General features: G+C 37.2%; 1 long non-coding RNA gene across 1 annotated transcript; it reads left to right on the top strand.

The window, feature by feature from the left end:
- Positions 1–4,519: 4,519 nt before the first annotated feature.
- Gm33042 lies at positions 4,520–7,421 on the top strand. The gene is made up of 4 exons (XR_387306.2): positions 4,520–4,760; positions 5,000–5,079; positions 5,536–5,604; positions 7,274–7,421. It is a non-coding gene; the product is annotated as a predicted gene, 33042 (long non-coding RNA).
- The last annotated feature ends 2,282 nt before the right edge of the window (positions 7,422–9,703 follow it).

Below are 9,703 nucleotides of genomic sequence, written 5' to 3'. Positions count from 1 at the left end.
AGCTGTACTCCCATTACAATAGACATGACTATCTATGCACTGACTTGCTTGGTCAGAGGTCATGACTACTCCAAAAAGACAATGAGATTTTCCTGCTATGTTCTCAGTAAAAATTCATACTACAACACAAGTAAGAACCAAAGAAACAAATGAAAACTGAATACATTTTTAAAGCAATTATAGATCATAGGCCTTCCCACTTAAACACTTCTTATTAAAACGCTGACCACTGAAAGCTAGATACATCTTGAAGAAACCAGGCCTCATCTCTCTGCATATCTGTTTCTGTGACAGGGTTTTAATATGTTATCTGTTCTGTGGTTTTCTGCTCCTGCTCCTGAGTTATGGTCCTTCCCTGTAACTATATCCTCTGTGCTTTGTCTATCACACTGCACTGAACTTCATTGTGTAAAATTCCCTTGCACTTCTAGAAAGCATAGAAAATTACATGGTTTCTACTGTTGGAATAATTTAATAAAAGGCTCCTTTTTTTTTTTTTTCCTCTCTGGACCTCCCCACTGTCATTCTTGCTTTTACTTTGAAGTATTTTTTAAATGAAACTCATTAAGTTTATATTTATGGAGTTTGTGATGTGTTGTTTTGCGGGGCTGTGGGTGGAGGTGAAGAGGGGAGTAGGAGAGAGTGCCCATGTCCCACCAGAGTTCCTGTGCTCTGGGCAGGCAGATGTGGGAGGACTGCCAGATGCTTTCCCTGGTGGGCATCTGGTTGTGTGAAGCCGCTGACACCACACGGCAGGGAGTGAACAATGGCCAGCCTCAGTATCTTGTTCTCAGTCTCTGACATCCCACACTGGATATGACAGAGGAGCTGAGAACAGAATAGGGCCCCTGGAGTGACACTCTCAGCTCTGGAGATATGGGAAGAGGACAGAAGGAGAGAAGTCCCCATGAAGGTAAGAGTCCTAAATCTGGTCTGTGGCTTGAGCACAGGAAGGCCTTTCATCAGGAGGTTAGAAACAGTTCATTAGAAGAAAGCCGATACCATTGTCCAAGCACAGCAGACCTTGATGAACAGAGACAGTCTATGGTTTTAGATCTTTATTGTAGAAAGGCAGGAAGAAAGAGAGAAGGTAGAAAGAGAGAGAAAACAGCCATAGTCAAGTGGGGAGAGAGAGAGAGAGAGAGAGAGAGAGAGAGAAGAAAGGCTAGAGAGTAAGAAAGCTTAAAGAAAGAGAGAAATATAAAAGTTTAGAGAGTAAGAGGTTAGAGAAAGTAAGAGGGAAAGAGAAAGGTGGGGCCTCTTGCTGTTGCTAGGTAACTGCAGTGACCCTAGCCTGAGGTCAGAAGCTTTGGACATTGTGTACATGAATGCTACCCATGAGCCTCTGCTGTGGGGGCTGTGGGGGCAGTAACTTCTACAGGAGCCAGGAGTTCAGGAGACATGAGGAAACACCTTCTGTCCCATGTAGGTGGAAATTACCACCACCAGGTCCTACCGGGGTTCACGACCTCAACTCAACTGGAGACCAGCCTACCTGTGCATAGCCCATTGCCCCAAATTGCTCCATTCTATTTATCTCCTAACTTAATGCCTGACATTGGCTTCTGTGGTCTGGAGGCCTTTTGTCACCTAATAATACTTGTCATAAAAGGGAAGCTTATGTCAGCACCTTTACCGAACCAAAATAACTTCTCCCTTTTCCCACTGCCTGAAATTAAATGTATAGTATAGTTTTAGTTACAATTGAATGATACTAGAAGTTAGGCACCAAAAGGGTAATTGGAAATTCCACAAATGTGTAGAAATCAAACATATTTTAATTAAATGTGACAAAGAAGATATTTGAAGGTAAGATAGAAAATATCTAAGAGAAATGAATAAATACTTATGGAATCCTTTGTGGAAAGAAAGCCAAAAATGAAATGTATAGTTTTACATGCTGTAAAAAGAAGGGTCCATATTAACAATTACATTATATAGTAAGTAATTGCTAAAAAAAAAAATAAATTCAAACACTGTAAAGAAGAAATGATAAAGAATAAATGATAAAACTATGGATAGAAAAATAAGAAGACACCAATAAATCCAGCTGTGAGATCTTTGAAAACAATGGCAACAATTGGTAATTATTATATAGATAACTGTAGTAGTTTGAATATGCTTGGCCCAGGGAATGGCACCATCAGGAGGTATACCATTGTTGGAGGAGGTATAGCCTTGTTGGAGGAAGTGTGTCTCTGTGGAGTTGGGCATTGAGATTCTTATCCTACTTTCCTTGAAGCCAGTCTTCTCCTGCCAGCCTTCTCATCAAGATGTGGGACTCTCAGCACCCCCAGAACCATACCTGTCTGAACACTTCCAGGCTTCATGTCATGATAATAATGGACTAAACTTAAAAACCTATAAGGCTGTCCCAATTAAATATTGTCCCTTATGAGTTACCCTGGTCATGATGTCTTTTCCCAGAAATGAAAATCCTAACTAATACAATAAGGAACAAAAGAGTACAAATTAAAATAAAAAAAAATGAAGGCAGAATAGCAAAGAAAATTTTCAGCATTAGAATATTTATTCTTAGTGAAAAAGATGAGCAATTGCCACCACTCTGAACAATTTGAAACTTGGAGCAACTCTTGAGATGGCACGGCCTGCCAAGACTAAATTACAGAGATACAGAAATCATGTCAGACTGACAACTGAAAACACTAAGCTTGAAATATGAAACCTTTCTCAAATCCTACATGAACTACCCTTGAGGAATGACACCTGAGATTGACCTCTGGATTCCAAAAACTCATGCACATATATGTACCCAAGCACATATAAACACATACACCTTCACACACATAAAGCTAGAAACTAAATAATAAACTAGGAGTTGAAATTTACAGTTGTGTGACATCCAAGGATCATAACATATCATCATTAACTCCACAATTGCCATGATTGGTAGAAATCCTGGTAGAATAGGTTGCGTTTTCCCACGGCTTACTAACTTCTTACCTTTTTGACCTCATGTCAATCACTTTTGCTTCTAATTTTAGCAATTGATGAATTACAATGATTAGTTACAATATTTTTTTCAGCGGATGCTTACAGTCCATAATTCCTTTTATGTTCTTACAATGATATCATGGTATTTATAACTGTGATCATAAGACCGTTCCTTTTTGTCGCCAAATTATTCTTTTATTTCCCAATAGCCTCAGAACTGACACTTGGGTCATAATACATAATTGTTAACATACTGTGGCTGTTAAATTCAGAGAAAACAATTACAATCTCAGTTACAGGAGAATTTTTTAACCATGCACCACAAAAATTCTGGTTAGATATTCACATCAGGAAATTCAGTAAAAATTACTTAAAGTACATTAATTCAAATCAGGTCAGCCTACTTCCATGCAAAAGTCCCTGCATAATAGGAAGGATTCTCCTAATTAAATCTCAAAACTCTATAACTGTGAAACAATACATTTATATCTATGCTAACTGTAGCTCTAAAATGACTCTAAATTAAAATATTTACTCTCCTAACTCTTCCCAGGAATATAATACAAGATTAAAATTTTCTTGAGGTGAATCAGACTGTATTGGTCTTTCTAAGACAAAGCAGACTTTGGCAAACTTTAGCTGTCTCAGAGAAGTGTTTGATTATGTTTGTTATGTTATGTTGTGTTTTCTGTGCTGTATCATGCTTAATATGTTATTTTTGTTTATTTTGCTTGTATATATACATATCTTTGTATGTAGTTTTTGTGTAAGATTAGTGAGTGGGGGTTTTGGTTGTGGGTAGTATTATGGTACAAGGTGAATAGAAGATTGTTTATCAAGGCCTTGAGTTCAACAATTAGGCTAAATTGGTGAGCCTGTTCATTCCAGAGATCCACTTGTTTCTGCCCCCCCCCCCCATTGCTGGAGTTATGCATATAAACCACAGCAGTAAAATTGTAAGTGTTACATACAATTTCAGATTTGAACTAAGGTCTGCATGTTAGCAAGGAAGCACTTTACTTACCTAGCCTTCTCCATAATTCCCATGCCCAGTGTTTATGGTACACATACTCATCACATGAACAAACTTGTCACTGTTCTTGTCATTGTTAGTTTTCCCCTTCTTCTTCTTTTTTTTTTTTTTTTTTTTTTTTTTTTTTACTTTTAAAAAAAGTCATTTGTTCCTGGTCTGCCAGCTACAGCAAACACCATCTGGTCTCTTGCTGGATAGGTAGTTAAATCTCTTCCTTTCAGAATAGAAGAATCTGTTTTTTGATCCTAAGGTATAGATTTATGCATTTTCAAATCTGCAAGGCCAATATCTTGGCTGCTACTTCTATTTAAATGCCTGCCAAATGTTTGCTTTCCATAAAGTCGTTTCTGAGAATTCTCACAGTCAGAACTGAGGCCCTGAAATCTGGCATGTGACTAGCAGTTCTCAGTTGCTCAGCTTATACCTTTTATAATCTGCACAGATTGCTTGGCAAGGTATTTGCTTTTTATGAGGCTTTTTTATCAGGGACTCAGTCATCTTTGCAGGATTTGGCTAGCATTGTTTAAAGGATCCTGTTTGTGTCCCTTCTGAGGCCAATTCCAAGGGCTGAATTATCTGTTCATCAAGTTGGCTGGCTACTGAGCATGTCCCAAGTAGCATATGTTGGGGAGGAACATATGAATGTTCCCCAGGCTTCGTTGCTCCTAAGAACCAGTCCCTATGGCACAAATCCATGCTGAACACTCTCAAACTAGCTTTAACCAGGGGATACTACATGGCGTTTTTCTGGATTCATCTACATTGAAAACAGGTAAAGAATTCAAACCTTTCTACTTCCTTTGTCATGCTGGCCACAAGGAAGATTAGGAGACAAACTCACATTCAGCACATAGTGATAGCTTGATTAATCATAATATTAAATTGATTTTTCTAGCATCTTCTCAGACAGAGTTTAAATTCGAAACCATTGACAATTTAATTGCGATAAGGCATCCCAGCATATTCTTGTCTTCTTTCAAGATTGATTCATTTTCTTTCTTCGAATTTCAGAAAACATATGTTTTACTCCATGGAATATTTTCAAGCAAAGATCACATCATCACCCATCAAACATCAATGCCATTCTTATGGTAATTTTTTCAATTTTATTATATAATGTTTAAGATTACATTACAGAAATATTATAGTAATCCTGTCACCTGATACAATTACTAAATTTATTATTTAAATTACAAAAAGTGATAGTTTCTAATTGATAATTAATTGTTTTGTTTTGAAGAAACAACTTATTACATGTATAGCAATACAATTTATATGTTAAATGAGCATATGATAGAATGAGTTATTACAGTTTTAAACAAAAACAACAAAAAGATATAAAAAAAACACAGGTTACAGAGACCTTCATTCTAAAAGAGTCTTTTTTTTTAATTCGCTTTTAAAAGCAGGTCAAGGTAAATATATTAACTGATTAGTAATTAGTGCTGCACTAATGATCCATGGAATTAAAGCAACTTAGAATCCAGATTCGTTAATAGATTTTATTTCTTGTTGATATTTCTACTTCGTCTTTCTTTTTTTTCTAGGTGTGCTGCATATTTATGCCCAGATACATGTGCTCGTATGTGCATGTAATAGCCAGAAATCATCCTCTGGTGAGTTAATCTCAGAAGTATCACGTCATAGTCTACCTCATTCATTTACTTATTTTCTAACAAGGTCTCTTTATGGGACCTGGAACTTGGGAATCTGGCTAGGCTATCCAGCCATAGAGCCCCAAAGATTTAACTGACACCATCTCCCTAATGTAGAGTACATATGTATGTGTGTGTGTACACACATAAACACACACACATACATATATATGTATGTGTATATGCATATGCGTATGTACGTGTATTACCATGTCGAACATCATGCCTTGGCAGTTAAACTTGGGTACTACTGCTTGAGAGACAAGATCTTTACTGACTGAGCTATTGACCTAGCTCCTAATCCATCACTTAGATGTAAGGATCACAAAAGATTTTTGCAGTGACAATATTTGAAATCAGACACAGCTTTGATAACATCTCTGAGTCACCCAATACTTTTCATTGATTATGATGCCAGGTTTGAGTGTCTATTACCTCACAGCATACTTTTGGGCATGCAAGCACATGGTAAGCAATAAATAAATTGAATTTTTCTTTCTTTCTTCAAAAAGACAAATTAGTCATTCCCATAAGAACAAAGTTCTACAGAAATCTTATGTGGAATGTTGTAGATCCCTACCAGCGGTATTTTCTGTACTATGGGAAGCCAAATTATTAAGTTGTTGCTTAAGTCTCACATACATCTAAAAATTTTACAGGTAACAATAGAAAAATAACAAATGGAATTTGAGAAGCTAAGAAAAGTATAATCAGTTCACTTGCCAGCATGAGCTCACACCATCAGTACTTACAAGTCCTTATGTAAGACACAGCACTAGCCAAGACATTCCTTTGTGTTACACATTCTGAAACACCATGTGCTGGATATTTGAGTAATGCAGGGAAAGCTTATATTTAAGTGAGTTTAAAAAGTAGTGGCTGTCACTCAGAAAGGAAAGAAAGGGAATAGGTTTGGTTTCATTTGTACTTGAGATAGACTTTTTTAAAAATAAAATAGAATAAAGAAGCACTAAGAATTCTGATATGCGAGCCTATTTAGTTTAGCTACTCAAAGCTAAACCTGCATGAAAGTTCTGAGCAAAACAAAGATGCCTATGGTCTCTGACTTAGCAATATCAGATTATCTAAGGCAGCTTGTACTTATTCAAGATGTAAGAAGGTGTGAAATGTGCCTTGGAAAGAGTTATATCCAAAACTCTTAAAACAAAATTGGGGCACTTCTTGTTTCAGTGATCCAGAAAATTCTTTTCTACGGAATAGTTCATTCTTTTTTAAGGCCATATGAACAAAGTACAATTTGTGTTATCTGAGAAACAAAAAATCCTGTTAACTGCTTTTGAAAATTACCCTGATCAAAAGGGCATGAAAGAATATATTAGAAAAACAGTTGAATATAGTAGAATAGATCTGGCTTATATCTTTCTTTCAATCAGACTGCATTGGCTAAATTTGTTTGCTAATCTATATAATTGAAGCAATAAGACGACTCACAGCCCGACTTTCTATGAAGAAAGGGGATATTTGATGGCCTTAGGAAAATTTGAACCTACTGTGACTGTGTTGGAGGGACAAAAGAATACTAATTCTGAAGATATGTTTTCATTCTTTTTCTGATATGATTTCTAAAGAGTTTAAGAAACATTCTGCTCTCAGTGATCATATTTCACAGATTAAATTTTCAGATATTACTTGCTCTGAACGCTTCTAAAAGATAAAGCCCTATTACAGTTGGGAATCCTGAAAGAAAACCAAGTTTGAATGGATAGCAGATGATGTGTGAGGACAGGTACATCAAGCTTCATGTCAACAAACCACTCCCTACCTAAAAAGGTATTACTCTGACTGTCTCAATACTGGAGATTTTCCCTAATTCTGAATTATATTTTTGAGGTATCAAAATTTCAAACATGGTTATCATCAGAAGGTATCCATATTGTAATAAATAACATTTTGTTGAAATAAGATTACACTTACATGAAATTATATCTTATCTAGGTTGTTGTTCAGCTTTCTCCTTTGAATTGAGATATTATTTTCTAGAGAGATGAAGCAGGATCTTAAGACAGAGGAAGTAAATAAATTGTTCAAGGTTCAGAAAGTAAAGGGAACTTAGAAGATTGAGGAAGCTCCTAAAACTGATAAGTCATAAGATCCTCACCTCATTTTATATAAAAAATAAATAAATGTTTGGGGATGGAGCTTCCTCAGCCAGCTAATCTGCCTGCAAGTAAGGATCTAGTATGTGTGAGTCATATAATTATACAAACATGTTACATACACACACAAACACACACATGTGTTTTCAGAGACACATCTTCTTTTAAGTCACCTATGCCCCTGTGAGGAACTTTTCTTCTGTGCTTCTGTAAATAACATTATTAAACTCACTGGTTATAGCTAGAGTTAGGAGAAATAATTTCTGTAGTCTATCACTAGTGACTCTTCTGGGATGAACAAATATTTGTTCATGTGTCCCCACTAAAGTTTGCACAGTACAGGCATGCTATAAATTACAATGTGATTAAGTGATTGAACGCTCTATGATGATTGTGTGTGGATATATTTACATGGGAATTTCACCTAGGACTTTAAAAATATTCTTCTCCATTGGTCTCAAATAATCCTTTTTGTCTCATGTTTATATTTATGTAGAATCATTAGATATTATTTGTGGGTAAGTCTCATTTTCAATAATGTTAATAATAAGCATTGCAGATTGGGAAAGGATCTTTACCTATCCTAAATCAGATAGGGGACTAACATCCAATATATATATATATAAAGAACTCAAGAAGGTGGAATCCAGAAAATCAAATAACCCCCTTAAAAAATGGGGCTCAGAACTGAACAAAGAATTCTCACCTGAGGAATACCGAATGGCAGAGAAGCACCTGAAAAAATGTTCAACATCCTTAATCATCAGGGAAATGCAAATCAAAACAACCCTGAGATTCCATCTCACAACAGTCAGAATGGCTAAGATCAAAAATTCAGGTGACAGCAGATGCTGGCGTGGATGTGGAGAAAGAGGAACACTCCTCCATTGTTGGTGGGATTGCAAGCTTGTACAACCACTCTGGAAATCAGTCTGGCGGTTCCTTAGAAAATTGGACATAGTACTACCGGAGGATCCAGCAATACCTCTCGTGGGCATATATCCAGAAGATGTCCCAACCGGTAAGAAGGACACCTGCTCCACTATGTTCATAGCAGCCTTATTTATAATAGCCAGAAGCTGGAAAGAACCCAGATGCCCCTCAACAGAGGAATGGATACAGAAAATGTGGTACATTTACACAATGGAGTACGACTCAGCTATTAAAAATAATGAATTTATGAAATTCCTAGCCCAATGGATGGACCTGGAGGGCATCATCCTGAGTGAGGTAACACATTCACAAAGGAACTCACACAATATGTACTCACTGATAAGTGGATATTAGCCCAAAACTTAGGATACCCAAGATATAAGATACAATTTGCTAAACGCATGAAACTCAAGAAGAATGAAGACCAAAGTGTGAACACTTTGTCCCTTCTTAGAAATGGGAACAAGACACCCATGGAAGGAGTTACAGAGACAAAATTTGGAGCTGTGACGAAAGGATGGACCATCTAGTAGTGATTGCCATATCCAGGGATCCACCCCATAATCAGCTTCCAAACGCTGACACCATTGCATACACTAGCAAGATTTTGCTGAAAGGACCCAGATATAGCTGTCTCTTGTGAGACTATGCTGGGGCCTAGCAAACACAGAAGTGGATGCTCACAGTCAGGTAGTGGATGGATCACAGGGCTCCCAATGGAGGAGCTAGAGAAAGTACCCAAGGAGCTAAAGGGATCTGCAACCCTATAGGTGGAACAACATTATGAACTAACCAGTACCCCGGAGATCTTGACTCTAGCTGCATATGTATCAAAAGATGGCCTAGTCGGCCATCACTGGAAAGAGAGGCCCATTGGACACGCAAACTTTATATGCCCCAGTACAGGGGAACGCCACGGCCAAAAAAATGGGAATGGGTGGGTAGGGAAGTGGGGGGGGAGGGTATGGAGGACAGTTGGGATAGCATTGGAAATGTAATTGAGGAAAATA

This window comes from Mus musculus, chromosome 1 (assembly GCF_000001635.26).
Source record: "Mus musculus strain C57BL/6J chromosome 1, GRCm38.p6 C57BL/6J".
NCBI classification, from domain to species: Eukaryota; Metazoa; Chordata; class Mammalia; order Rodentia; family Muridae; genus Mus; species Mus musculus.
Note: the sequence above shows the minus strand (reverse complement) of the source record. Positions and strands in the feature narration are given on the sequence as shown.